General features: G+C 49.0%; 3 non-coding genes across 3 annotated transcripts; all 3 read left to right on the forward strand.

Moving 5' to 3' along the window:
- Nucleotides 1-1730: 1730 nt before the first annotated feature.
- Nucleotides 1731-1816, forward strand: trnay-gua (transfer RNA tyrosine (anticodon GUA)). Its single transcript is given in 2 exon segments — nucleotides 1731-1767; nucleotides 1781-1816. It is a non-coding gene; the product is annotated as a tRNA-Tyr (tRNA).
- A 4025-nt stretch (nucleotides 1817-5841) lies between these two features.
- trnay-gua (transfer RNA tyrosine (anticodon GUA)) lies at nucleotides 5842-5927 on the forward strand. The gene is given in 2 exon segments: nucleotides 5842-5878; nucleotides 5892-5927. It is a non-coding gene; the product is annotated as a tRNA-Tyr (tRNA).
- An 8107-nt stretch (nucleotides 5928-14034) lies between these two features.
- On the forward strand, nucleotides 14035-14107 carry trnaa-agc (transfer RNA alanine (anticodon AGC)). The gene has a single exon. It is a non-coding gene; the product is annotated as a tRNA-Ala (tRNA).
- Nucleotides 14108-14541: the final 434 nt, after the last annotated feature.

Raw genomic sequence — 14541 nt, forward strand, 5'->3', positions numbered from 1 at the left:
GCTGTTGGTGATATGTTGGTGTTGAGGGGCCAGATTTCAGCTGAGGGGCATCTGCATGTTCACGGAAGCGACGCATTGCACGGTATGTTTCGGTGTCTCCATGAGGAAGTGATTTTACGCCGAATTTTTGTCGCTAATTTTAAGTCTAGATATCTGTTATACTCCGGTCCGTGATGTCCATATTCCGGTTCTCGGTCCGGTTCATCGACCCTTATTCCAGGTTTCTTTTCTACCCTGTTTCTGTCCTTGTTGAGCTAATTGAGGCAGCTGATTCTCGTTGGGGCTGGCTGCATAAATACCTTCAGAGACCAGGGCGTGGTTGCTGGATTGTTCTTGTCCTAACACCTTGTATCCCTCCCTCTCCCTTCTGTTTCCTCTCCTGAAACCCTGCCTTGTCCTGCTGGAAACGCTCGCCTTGTCCTGCTGGAAACGCTCGCCTTGTCCTGCTGGAAACGCTCGCCTTGTCTTGCTGGAAACCATCGGCCTTGTCTTGCTGGAAACACTCGCCTTGTTTTGCTGGAAACACTCGTTTTGCCTTGCTGAAACGCTCAACTGGTCTTGCTGGAAACGCTCGCCTTGGCTTGCTGGAAACCATCGCCTCGTCATGTCTGCAGTCTTGTACTTTAGCCACCCTGTTCCTAGCTCCCTTCCTATCCCTTGCCTCCGCCCAGGTAAGCCAGGACGTCTTGCCGTTACCCGGGGTTGGTTCTGCCCCGTCCTGTCCTTTGCCTCTGTTGGGTGGTGATCGGCGCCCTGCTCAGGTGATCCGCGTCCTTCCCAGGAGGAACCTGCTAAGCCTCGCCTCAATTCTGCAGCCTCCAGCCTCGCCTCGCCTCAAGTCTCAGGTCTCGTCCCGCCTGCCTGCCAAGACTCGTCCTTGCCTGGTTCTGGGGCAGAGCCAGAGGCAAGACCCAGGTACTGTCCGTTCCCAGCCCGTGCCCATATGACAATATCAATTCCAACTGCCGTCACAACCGGTTGTAAAAATAGACAGTGGCAGAGAGCGACCGTATGTTTGTCTGCGTGGTTGGTTGATGATTGAGTGAGTGTGTCTGTGTGTGAGCTGATGATTGTGCAACGGTATTCAGCGGCAGGCATGCAATGGTGCTTGTGGCGCTGAGCAAATGACAGGAGGTGAACCGGATGTGCTGGGGAATTAGCTCAAATGGTAGAGCGCTCGCTTAGCATGTGAGAGGTAGCGAGATCGATGCTCGCATTCTCCATTGACATTTTGTATCCAGAGGCACCCGTCTCATTAAATTGCTCTGAAGTTTCGAATACACAAAATATACGGGTGGCAGAGAGGGACATGAACGTGTCTAAGTCAAAGGAAAGGAGGAAATGTCGTAGGTCTCCTGCGCTAAAGGCAGATACGAGGAAAAGGTAGCTGGCAGCTGGTGTTTCAGTAATGCATGAGCTGCAGGCGACCATTCAGACAGAAATCAGTTCAGTGGTCGAAAGTAATTTGCCCTGGACACTGGGCGAAATGAGAAAGCGGAGTAGCCTTTGATTTTGAAAAGCAAAGAAGATCAAAGAGCTGTGTTGGAGTCGCACCGAGAAAGGTGATAAGCTCGGTGATTTGCGTCATCCGGTCGCCTGTGGCCCATAGTGCTGGATGGACTAGATATTACAACTGGCAGGCCGTTGCTCTGGGTGGAGAGACACCAGGATGAAAATCTGCATAATCATTGTGGGTAGTCGCCAGCGTGGCGAAGCTTGGTGTCGCTTTTCCTTCGATAGCTCAGTTGGTAGAGCGGAGGACTGTAGAGGAAATGGAGTCATCCTTAGGTCGCTGGTTCGAATCCGGCTCGAAGGATCGGGACTTCTTTTACTACGCCGATCATCAATTCCGTAGTATGCAGCTTCTCGGTGGCACAAACTGCAGTGCGAATTGCTCCTACTCGTGACGGGATAGAATTAAGAGGCATCTAATCACATAACAGGCAAGGCCAGCAGATCACTGGGTCACATTTCAGAGCGCTATGTCCTCACGCTTGCTGCTCTGACACGACGACAACCGTGACTCGTCCTAAAGTAACACAAAGATAGAAATATCAGATTGGATATGATTAGATGATGAGGACACTCAGTCCTCGTTTACTGTAATTTTAAAATGCATGCCTTAAAAAATGATACCATGTTCCTCCGGTATGATATCACAGAAACACAAGACAGACTTGACCATCAGTCACTGAAAGCAAGCATGCAAGTACAGCAGGCAGTGAAGAAAGCTAATGGCATGCTGGCCTTCATAACAAGGGGAATTGAGTTTAAGAGCAAAGAGGTCCTTTTGCAACTGTACAGGGCCCTGGTGAGACCAGACCTGCAGTACTGTCTGCAGTTTTGATCTCCAAATTTAAAGAAGGACATTCTTGCTATTGACGGAGTGCAGCGCAGGTTCACAAGACTAATTTCCGGGATGGCGGGACTGTCATATGTCGAATGATAGGAGCGACTGAGCTTTTATATTCTGGAATTTAGAAGGCTGAGAGGGGATCTTATTGAAACATAGATAGATAGATATACTTTATTAATCCCGAGGGAAATTTGGTTTCGTTACAGCCGCTCCAACCAAGAATAGAGCGTAAGTATAGCAATACAAAAAACCCCAACAATCAAACACCAAAATGCAAACTATGCCAGATGGAAAATAAGTCCAGGACCAGTATATTGGCTCAGGGTGTCTGACCCTCCACGGGAGGAGCTGCACGTTCGATGGCCACAGGCAGGAATGACCTCCTGTGCCGCCAAGTGTTGTATCACGGTGGAATGTGGCCAAAGTGCAACAGGAAAAAGTTCAATATCCAGTCTGCAAACACGTTCCTCGATCGTAATATACCCCGGATTGTACCATCGTTTGTTAACCAGATCAGTAAGCACCGAACTCCTTCATGCTCCCCGCTCTCAGTGCACTTGCGGTCAGGCGAAACGGTATTAAACACCGAACTCCTCTTTCGACCCGTTCCTCTTTCCACGGCTTTGTGATCCCCCTCTGTGTGTTTTCATCCGGATTTTAGCAGGGGTGTCCACCGCTCTGTTCGCTAAGCCGGCCGGCATTTGATGGTCCGTGAAATACACAATGCGACCTTGCTTCCGTCCCACGTGTCGGGATGTAACCATTTCCAGCCCTAAAGAAAACCCAAATAAATCTCTTTCTACCAGCACGTTAGAGAAGGTGCAGCATCGACGTGTTACCGTGAGGAAGAAAAATACAAAAAACAACGTAAATTAAAAAGTAAGAAGACGAAAGTGAAAATAGATCTGAACGGCTGTAGCGGGCTGCATGCACGAGCGGCGCATGCGCACTAACGATATAAGATTATTAAGGGTTTGAACTCGGTGGAGGCAGGAAGCATGTTCCCGCTGATGGGTGAGTCCAGAACCAGAGGCCACAGTTCAAGAATAAGGGCTGGGCCATTTAGAACGGAGTTGAGGAAGAACTTTCTTACCCAGAGAGTGGTAGACATATGGAATGCTCTGCCCCAGAAGGCTGTGGAGGCCAAGTCTCTGGATGCTTTCAAAAATGGCCTTCTTCTGCACCTATTGTCTATTGTCTATTGACCAAGACGAAAATATACAAAAACACATAATTCTACCAAATAGTTACAACAGTACAAAGCATTACCGTAATTTGATAAGAGCAGACCATGGGCATCGAAAAAAAAGTTTCAATTACCTGATGGCCTCGTCATCTCACGCAGACGGTAGAAGGGAGAAACTCACCCTGCCATGAGCTTCCAGCACCGCGAACCTGCTGATGCAGCGTCCTGGAAGCAGCCGTGCACAGTCCGACTTTGAGTCCGTCCGAAAATTTCGATCTTCCGACCAGACTCCGGCACCGAGCGCCGAGCACCATCTCTGCCGAGCGCATCGACCCAGGCCCCGGCCGCCAAGCAACAGGGAAAGCCGAGGATTCTGGGCATTCCTCTCCGGAGATTTCCGATCACACAGTAGCAGTGGCAGCGAAGCAGGCATTTCAGAAATTTCACCAGATATTCCTCCGTGCTGTCACGTCTGCCTCCATCAAATCAGAATTGTGCACGGCCTCCTACTTGACAGGTAACAGATATTCATCACTGGTGCGGCCGCGCGTAGCAAGTGTACAGAGGAAGAGACCGACCCAAAGGCCCAGATGGAACATCGGTGACCTCTTGGTTGGAAAACATTTAACTATCAGTCTAGGTTGAGCGATGCCAAACTGCACGAGCAAAGGATGCCAGAATCTGAATTCCGGCGCATCGTTGGAGGGCACCGTTAACAACGAAGGCAGATGACGGCATTGTTAACGGCCTTATGTCGTTTCCATATATCCGCTGAGGTGCAATTTGGCTCAACTAATGTGATGGCACAAGTCGGGAGAAAAATCTCCATATTTCTGCAAGAGATTTGAAGTGGGAGCTGTGAAACAGAAGAGGCAGATGTGCATTAAGTGTACAGGAGCATGAAATTGGATCGTCCCGCGCAAGCGAGCTCTTGGAACAGCAGGTTTGCAGTGTGCGTATGTCTGCAGTGTGTTGTCCCTCCTATCATCGACCCGGAGAGAAGCAAATCGTCCCGTGATGATGGAATTCAGTCATTGAGATGTTCAGCTGATTTGTCATTTGGCTGTACTTTTCCAAAAGTATCGGAGAATGCGGCTACGGAATAGACAGGTATGGCGGATCCGAGATTCCTCCTTTGACTGCAGTGTAGATTTCCACCAGAATATTGAGTCGTAGATGGAGTTTTACAATCTGCCAGAAGAGATGAATGACGCGGCCAACTCCTTGCTTCATAAAGAAGTTCTGCTTCTGACACATCAGTTCCCGCCGGGGCGTAATAATACAGGAAAGGTGAATACGGAAAGGTTGCTAACAGTGGTGTTGCTGGTGACACGTGGGTGTTGAGCGGCCAGATTTCAGATGACGTGAATATGCATGTTCACGGAGGTGACGCATTACACGGTATGTTTCGGTGTCTCTGTGAGGAAGTGACTGTACGCTGAATGTTTGTCGCTACATTGAAGTGGAGATATTGATTCGAACTTCAATAACAATCGGCTGTAAAATAGACAGAAGGATAATTCTTTTCATGCGGGAGAAAGATTTGTCGTTTGGGGACATAAAAGGTGACAGTGGCAGAGAGCGACCGTATGTGTGTCTGAGTGGTTGGTTGGTGATTGAGTGAGTGTGTCTGTGTGTGAGCTGATGATTGTGGAACGGTGAGCAGTGACAGGCATGCAATGGTGCTTGTGGTGCTGAGCAAATTACAGAAGGTGGATCGGATGTGCTGGGGAATTAGCTCAAATGGTAGAGCGCTCGCTTAGCATGCGAGAGGTAGCGAGATCGATGCTGGCATTTTCCATTGACATTTTGTATTCACAGGCACTCGTCTCATTAAATTGCTCTCTAGTTTGGAAGGCACAAAAGGTAGGGGCGGCGGAGAGGGAGAGGAACGTGACTCAGTCAAAGGAAAGGGTTAAATCTGCTGCGTTGAAAGCAGATCTGAGGAACAGCCAGCTGGCAGCTGGTGTTTCAGTCATGCATGAGCAGCAGGCGACCATTCAGACAGAAATCAGTTAAGTGGTCGAAAGGAAATTGCCCTGGACACTGGCGGAAATGGGAAAGCGGAGTAACCTTTGATTTTGACAAGCAAAGAAGATCAAAGAGCTGTGTTGGAGTCGCACCGAGAATGGTGAGAAGCTCGGTGATGTGCGTCATCCGGTCGCCTGTGGCCCCTCGTGCTGGAAGGACTAGATATTACAATTGGCAGGCTGTTGTTGTGGGTCGAGAGACACTAGGATGAAAATCTGCATAATCATTGTCGGTAGGAGCCAAGGTGGCGAAGCTTGGTGTCGCTTTTCCTTCGATAGCTCAGTTGGTAGAGCAGAGGACTGTAGAGGAAATGGAATCATCCTTAGGTCGCTGGTTCGAATCCGGCTCGAAGGATTGGGACTTCTTTTACTACGCGGATCATCAATTCCGGACTACAGAGCTTCTCGGTGGCACAAGACTGCAGTCCGAATTGCTCCGACTCGTGACGAGGTAGAATACAGAGGCATCTTATCACATAACAGGCAAGGCCAGCAGATCACTGGGTCACATTTCAGAGCGCTATGTCCTCACGCTTGCTGCTCTGACAGTACGACAACACTCACTCGTCCTAAAGTAACTCAAAGATAGAAATATTAGATTAGATTAGATGATGAGGACACTCAGTCCACGTTTATTAAGGCATTTCAGAAGTTTCACCAAATGATCCAACGTGTTCTCATGTCTGCCTCCATCAAATCAGAATTGATTTGGCCTCCTACTTGACGGATAACAGATATGCATCAGTGTACAGAGGAAGAGACTGACACAAAGACCCAGATGGAACATCGGTGACCTCTTCGTTGGAAGATATTTAGCAATCAGTCTTGGTTGAGTGATTCCAAACTGCACGAGCAAGGGATTCCAGAATCTGATTTTCGGCGGATAGCTGGAGGGCACCGTTGAAAGAGAAGGCAGATGACGACGTTGTTATCGGCCTTATGTCGTTTCCATACATCCGCTGAGGTGCACAACGGCTCATCTGTGTGGTGACACAAGTCGGGAGAAAATTCTGCATATTTCTGCAAGAGCTTTGAAGTGGGGACTGTGAAACCAAGAGGCAGATGTGCGTTAAGTGTGGAGGAACATGAAATTGGAGCGCCCTGCACAAGCGAACTCTTGCTGGTTTGTCGTGTGCGTATGTCTGCAGTGTGTTGTGCCTCCTATCATCGTCCAGGAGAGAGGCAAATCGTCCATTGATGATGGAATTCAGTCATTGAGCTTTTCCACTGATTTCTCATTTGGCTGTACTTTTCCAAAAGTGTCGGAGAATGCGGCAACGAAATAGGCAGGAACGGCAGATCCGAGTATGCTCTCTTTGATAGCAGTGTAGAATTCCAGCAGAATGTTGAGTGGTACATGAAGCTTTAGAACCTGCCAGAAGAAATGGATGACGCGGACAACTCCTTGGTTCATGATGAAGTTCTGCTTCTGACACATGAGGTCCTGCCGGGGCGTAATAGTACAGGAACTCTGAATTGGAAAGGTTGCTAACTGTGGTGTTGCTTGTGATATGTGGGTGTTGACGGGACAGATTTCAGCAGAGGTGAATACGCATGTTCACGGAAGTGATGCATTACACGTTATGTTTCGGTGTCTCCGTGAGGAAGTGATTGTACGCCGAATGTTTGTCACTACATTTAAGTGGAGATATCAATTCCAACTGCAATAACAATCGGTTGTAAAAATAGAAGGATAATTCTTTGCATGCTGGAGAATGAATTGTCGTTCGGGGACATGAAAGGTGACAGGGGCAGAGAGCGACCGTATGTGTGTCTGAGTGGTTGGTTGATGATTGAGTGAGTGTGTCTGTGTGTGAGCTGATGATTGTGCAACGGTGAGCAGCGGCAGGCATGCAATGGTGCTTGTGGCGCTGAGCAAATTACAGGAGGTGGATCGGATGTGCTGGGGAATTAGCTCAAATGGTAGAAGATCGATGCTCGCATTCTCCATTGACATTTTGTATTCAGAGGCACTCGTCTCATCAAATTGCTCTGAATGTTGGAATGCACAAAAGGTAGCGGTGGCGGAGAGGGAGAGGAAAGTGTTTCAGGCAAGGAAAGACGGACATGTCGGAGGTCTGCTGCGTTGAAGGCAGGTAGGAGGAAAAGCTAGCTGGCAGCTAGTCTTTCAGTAATGAATGAGCTGCAGGCGACCATTCAGACAGCAATCAGTTCAGTGGTCAAAAGGAAATTGCCCTGGACACTGTGCGAAATGAGAAAGCTGAGTAGCCTTTGATTTTGACAAGCAAAGAAGATCAAAGAGCTGTGTTGGAGTCGCACCGAGAATGGTGATAAGCTCGGTGATGTGCGTCATCCGGTCGCCTGTGGCCCATAGTGCTGGAAGGACTAGATATGCAATTGGCAGGCGGTTGCTCTGGGTCGAGAGACACTAGGATGAAAATCTGCATAATTATTGTCGGTAGGAGCCAAGGTGGCGAAGCTTGGTGTCGCTTTTCCTTCGATAGCTCAGTTGGTAGAGCGGAGGACTGTAGAGGAAATGGAATCATCCTCAGGTCTCTGGTTCGAATCCGGCTCGAAGGATCGGGACTTCTTTTACTACGCGGATCATCAATTCCGTACTACAGAGCTTCTCGGTGGCACAAGACTGCAGTCCGAATTGCTCCGACTCGTGACGGGATAGAATACAGAGGCATCTAATCACATTACAGGCAAGGCCTGCAGAACACTGGATCACATTTCAGAGCGCTATGTCCTCACGCTTGCCGCTCTGACAGTACGACAACTCTCACTCGTCCTAAAGTAACAGAAAGATAGAAATATTAGTTATAAGATAGAAATATAAGTTGGTCCTAACGAAGGGTCTCGGCCTGAAACGTCGACTGCGCCTCTTCCTATAGATGCTGCTTGGCCTGCTGCGTTCACCAGCAACTTTGATGTGTGTTGATAGAAATATTAGATTGGATATAATTAGATGATGAGGACAATCGCTCTTCGTTTACTGTAATTTTAAAATACATGCGTTAAAATATGATAGCATGTTCCTCCGGTATGATATCACAGAAACACAAGACAGATTTGAACATCAGTCACTGAAAGTAAGCATGCAAGTACAGCAGGCAGTGAAGAAAACTAATGTCATGCTGGCTTTCATAACAAGAGGAATTGAGTATAGGAGCAAAGAGGTCCTTCCGCAGCTGTACAGGGCCCTGGTGAGACCACACCTGGAGTACTGTGTGCAGTTTTGGTCTCCAAATCTGAGGAAGGACATTCTTGCTATTGAGGGAGTGCAGCGTAGGTTCACAAGGTTAATTCCCGGGATGGCGGGACAGTCATATGTTGAAAGATTGGAGGGACTGGGCTTGTATACACTGGAATTTAGAAGGATGAGAGGGCATCTGATTGATATATATAAGATTATTAAGTGATTGGACACGCTGCAGGCAGGAAGCATGTTCCCGCTGGTGGGTGAGTCGAGAACCAAAGGCCACAGTTTAAGAATTAGGGGTAGGCCATTTAGAACGGAGTTGAGGAAGAAATTTTTCACCCAGAGAGTGGTGGATACACGGAATGCTCTGCCCCAGAAGTCTGTGGAGGCCAAGTCTCTGAATGCTTTCAAGAAAGAGATGGATAGACCTCTTAAAGATAGCGCTATCAAACGTTATGGGGATAAGGCAGGAGCTCGATACAGATTGTGGATGATCAGCCATGATCACAGTGAATGGCGGTGCTGGCTCGAAGGGCGGAATGCTCTACTTCTGCACCTATTATCCATTGCCCATTGTCTATTGACCAACACTAAAATTGACAAAAAACACATAATTCTACCAAATAGTTACAACAGTGCAAAGTAATACCGTAATTTGATAAAAGCAGACCATGGGCACCAAAAAAAAGTTTCAAAGACCTGATGGCCTCATCATCTCACGCAGACTGTAGCAGGAAGAAACTCCCACTGCCTTGAGCTCGGAGCGCCGCGAACCTGTTGATACAGCGTCCTGGAAGCACCCGCCCACAGTCGTATTCTGAGTCCGTCCGAAAACTTCGATCTTCCGACCGGCCCTCCGACACCGAGCACCGAGTACCATCTCTGCCGAGCGCATCGACCCAGGTCCCGGCCGCTAAGCAACAGGCAAAGCCGAGGATTCAGGATATTCCTCTCCGGAGATTTCGGATCACACATAGCAGCGGCAGCGAAGCAGGCAGTTCAGAAGTTTAACCAGATGTTCCTCCGGGCTCTCACGTCTGCCTCCATCAAATGAGAATTGTGCACGGCCTCCTACTTGACAGAAAACAGATATTCATTACCGGAGAGGCCGGGAGTGGCAAGTGTACAGCGGAAGAGACCGACACAAAGGTCCAGATGGAACATCGGTGACCTCTTCGTTGGAAGACATTTAGCAATCAGTCTAGGTTGAGCGATTCCAAACTGCACGAGGAAGGGATGTCAGAATCTGAATTTCGGCGCATCGTTTGAGGGCACCGTTGAAAACGAAGGGAGCTGACGACATTGTTAACGGCCTTATGTCGTTTCCATATATCCGCTGAGTTGCAATGAGGCTCAACTAATGTGGTGGCACAAGTCGGGAGAAAAATCTCCATATTTCTGCAAGAGGTTTGAAGTGGGAGCTGTAAACAGAAGAGGCAGATCTGCATTAAGTGTACAGGAGCATGAAATTGGATCGTCCTGCACAAGCGAGCTCTTGGAACAGCAGGTTTGCAGTGTGCGTATGTCTGCAGTGTGTTGTCCCTCCTATCATCGACCCAGAGAGAAGCAAATCGTCCCGTGATGATGGAATTCAGTCACTGAGCCGTTTATCTGATTTGTTATTTGGCTGTACGTTTCCAAAGGTGTCGGAGAATGCGGCAACGAAATCGGCGGGTATGGCGGATCCGAGATTGCTCATTGAGTGCAGTGTAGATATCCACCAGAATGTTGAGTCGTAGATGGAGTTTTACAATCTGCCAGAAGAAATGGATGACGCGGCCATCTCCTTGGTTCATGAAGATGTTCTGCTTCTGACACGTGAGTTCCCGCCGGGGCGTAATGATCCTGGAAAGGTGAATGCGGAAATGTTGCTAACTGTGGTGTTGTTGGTGATATGTGGGTAGTGAGGGCCAGATTTCAGATGACGTGAATATGCATGTTCACGGAAGCGACGCATTACACGGTATGTTTCGATGTCTCTGTGAGGAAGTGATTGTACGCCGAATGTTTGTCGCTGCATTGAAGTGGAGATATCAATTCTAACTGCAATAACAATCGGTTGTAAAAGTAGAAGAATAATTCTTTGCATGCGGGAGAATGAATTGTCGTTTGGGGACATAAGAGGTGACAGTGGCAGAGAGCGACCGTATGTGTGTCGGAGTGGTTGGTTGATGATTGAGTGAGTGTGTCTGTGTGTGAGCTGATGATTGTGCAACGGTATTCAGCGGCAGGCATGCAATGGTGCTTGTGGCGCTGAGCAAATGACAGGAGGTGAACCGGATGTGCTGGGGAATTAGCTCAAATGGTAGAGCGCTCGCTTAGCTTGTGAGAGGTAGCGAGATCGATGCTCGCATTCTCCATTGACAATTTGTATCCAGAGGCACCCGTCTCATTAAATTGCTCTGAAGTTTCGAATACACAAAATATACGGGTGGCAGAGAGGGACATGAACGTGTCTAAGTCAAAGGAAAGGAGGAAATGTCGTAGGTCTCCTGCGCTAAAGGCAGATACGAGGAAAAGGTAGCTGGCAGCTGGTGTTTCAGTAATGCATGAGCTGCAGGCGACCATTCAGACAGAAATCAGTTCAGTGGTCGAAAGGAATTTGCCCTGGACACTGGGCGAAATGAGAAAGCGGAGTAGCCTTTGATTTTGACAAGCAAAGAAGATCAAAGAGCTGTGTTGGAGTCGCACCGAGAAAGGTGATAAGCTCGGTGATGTGCGTCATCCGGTCGCCTGTGGCCCATAGTGCTGGATGGACTAGATATTACAACTGGCAGGCTGTTGCTCTGGGTCGAGAGACACCGGGATGAAACTCTGCATAACCATTGTCGGTAGGAGCCAGCGTGGCGAAGCTTGGTGTCGCTTTTCCTTCGATAGCTCAGTTGGTAGAGCGGAGGACTGTAGAGGAAATGGAGTCAGCCTTAGGTCGCTGGTTCGAATCCGGCTCGAAGGATCGGGACTTCTTTTACTCCGCCGATCATCAATTCCGGACTACAGAGCTTCTTGGTGGCACAAGACTGCAGTCCGAATTGTTCTGACTCGTGACGGGATAGAATACAGAGGCATCTAATCACAGAACTGGCAAGGCCAGCAGATCACTGGGTCACATTTCAGAGCGCTATGTCCTCATGATTGCTGCTCTGACACGACGACAACCGTGACTCGTCCTAAGGTAACACAAAGATTGAAATATTAGATTGGATATGATTAGATGATGAGGACACTCAGTCCTCGTTTACTGTAATTTTAAAATGCATGCCTTAAAAATGATACCATGTTCCTCCGGGCTGATATCACAGAAACACAAGACAGACTTGAACATCAGTCACTGAAAGCAAGCATGCAAGTACAGCAGGCAGTGAAGAAAGCTCATGGCATGCTGGCCTTCATAACAAGGGGAGTTGAGCATAAGAGCAAAGAGGTCCTTCTGCAGCTATACAAGGCCCGAGTGAGACCACACCTGGAGTACTGTGTGCAGTTTTGGTCTCCAAATTTGAAGAAGGACATTCTTACTATTGACGGAGTGCAGCGTAGGTTCACAAGGCTAATTTCCGGGATGGCGGGACTGTCATATGTCGAAAGATTGGAGCGACTGGGCTTGTATATTCTGGAATTTAGAAGGCTGAGATGGGATCTTATTGAAACATAGATAGATAGATAGATAGATTTACTTTATTAATCCCGAGGGAAATTTGGTTTCGTTCCAGCCGCACCAAACAAGAATAGAGCGTAAGTATAGCAAAACAAAAAACCCCAACAATCAAACAACAAAATCCAAAACTATGCCAGATGGAAAATAAGTCCTGGACCAGTCTATTGGCTCAGGGTGTCTGACCCTCCACGGGAGGAGCTGCACGTTCGATGGCCACAGGCAGGAACGACCTCCCGTGCCGCCAAGCGTTGTATCACGGTGGACTGTGGCCGAAGTCCAATAGTAAGAACTTCAATATCCAGTCTGCAAACACGTTCCTCAATCGGAATATATCCCGGATTGTACCATCTGTTATTAACCAGACCAGTAAGCACCGAACTCCTTTATGCTCGCCGCTCTCAAAGCACTTCCGGTCAGGCGGAACGGTATTAAACACCGAAATCCTCTTCTCCAAAGGCGAATCCTTTCTACCTTGTTTCTGTCCTTGTTGAGCTAATTGAGGCAGCTGATTCTCGTTGGGGCTAGCTGCATAAAAACCTTCAGAGAGCAGGGCGTGGTTGCTGGATTGTTCTTGTCCTAACACCTTGTATCCCTTCCTCTGCCTTCTGTTTCCACTCCTGAAGACCTGCCCTGTCTTGCTGGAAACGCTCGCCTTGTCTTGCTGCAAACATTCGCCTTGTCTTGCTGGAAACACTCGTCTTGCCTTGCTGGAAACGCTCACCTGGTGTTGCTGGAAACGCTCGGCTTGGCTTGCTGGAAACCATCGCCTCGTCATGCCTGCAGTCTTGTACTGTAGCCACCCTGTTCCTAGCTCCCTTCCTATCCCTTGCCTCCGCCCAGGTAAGCCAGGCCGTCTTGCCGTTACTTGGGGTTGGTTCTGTCCCGTCCTGTCCCTTGCCTGTGTTGGGTGGTGATCCGCTCCGTGCCCAGGAGTAACGCACCCTGCCCAGGGGGAGACTGATAAGCCTCGCCTCAAGTCTGCAGCCTCTAGCCTCGCCTTGCCTCAGGTCTCCAGCCTCCAGCCGCGCCTCGCCTCAAGTCTCCGGCCTCCAGCCTCGCCTCGCCTCAAGTCTGCAGCCTCCAGCCTCGCCTTGCCTCAAGTCTCAAGTCTCAAGTCTCAGGTCTCGTCCCGCCTGCCTGCCAAGACTCGTCCTTGCCTGGTTCTGCGGTCGAGCATAGGCAAGACCCAGGTACTGGGTCCTTGTGCAGTCTCTGGCTCGGAGTCCAAGCTCGGGCTCCTAGCTCCCTGGTTCAGTCCTGTTGCGGGTTCCTGGTTTTCCTGACCATGTCCTTGCTTTCGCCCTGTATCCTAGTCCTGTCCCTAGTAGTTCAGTGTCTGTGTCTTGCACTTGGGTCCGTTCCCAGCCCGTGCCCGTATGACAATATCAATTCCAACTGCCGTCACAATCGGTTTGTAAAAATAGACAGAAGGATAATTCTTTGCATGCGCGAGAATGAATTGTCGTTTGGGAACATGAAAGGTGACAGGGGCAGAGAGCGACCGTATGTGTGTCTGAGTGGTTGGTTGATGATTGAGTGAGTGTGTCTGTGTGTGAGCTGCTGATTGTGCAACGGTGAGCAGTGGCAGGCATGCAATGGCGCTTGTGGCGCTGAGCAAATGACAGGAGGTGGATCGGATGTGCTGGGGAATTAGCTCAAATGGTAGAGCGCTCGCTTAGCATGCGAGAGGTAGCGAGATCGATGCTCGCATTCTCCATTGGCATTTTGTATCCAGAGGCACTCATCTGATTAAATTGCTCTGCAGTTTGGAATGCACAAAATATAGGGGTGGCAGAGAGAGTCATGAACGTGTCTCAGTCTAAGGAAAGTGGGCAATATCGTAGGTCTGCTGCGTTAAACGCAGATGCGACGAAAAGCTAGCTGGCAGCTGGTGTTTCAGTAATGCATGAGCTGCAGGCGACCATTCAGACAGTAATCAGTTAAGTGGTCAAAAAGAAATTGCCCTGAACACTGGGCGAAATGAGAAAGCTGAGTGGCCTTTTAGTTTTGTCGAGCAAAGAGGATCAAAGAGTTGTGTTGGAGTCGCACCTAGAATTGTGATAAACTCGGTGATGTGCGTCATCCGGTCGCCTGTGGCCCCTAGTGCTGGAAGGACTGCACATTACATTTGGCAGACTGTTGCCATCGTTC

This window comes from Mobula hypostoma, chromosome 1 (genome assembly GCF_963921235.1).
Source record: "Mobula hypostoma chromosome 1, sMobHyp1.1, whole genome shotgun sequence".
Classification (NCBI taxonomy): domain Eukaryota; kingdom Metazoa; phylum Chordata; class Chondrichthyes; order Myliobatiformes; family Myliobatidae; genus Mobula; species Mobula hypostoma.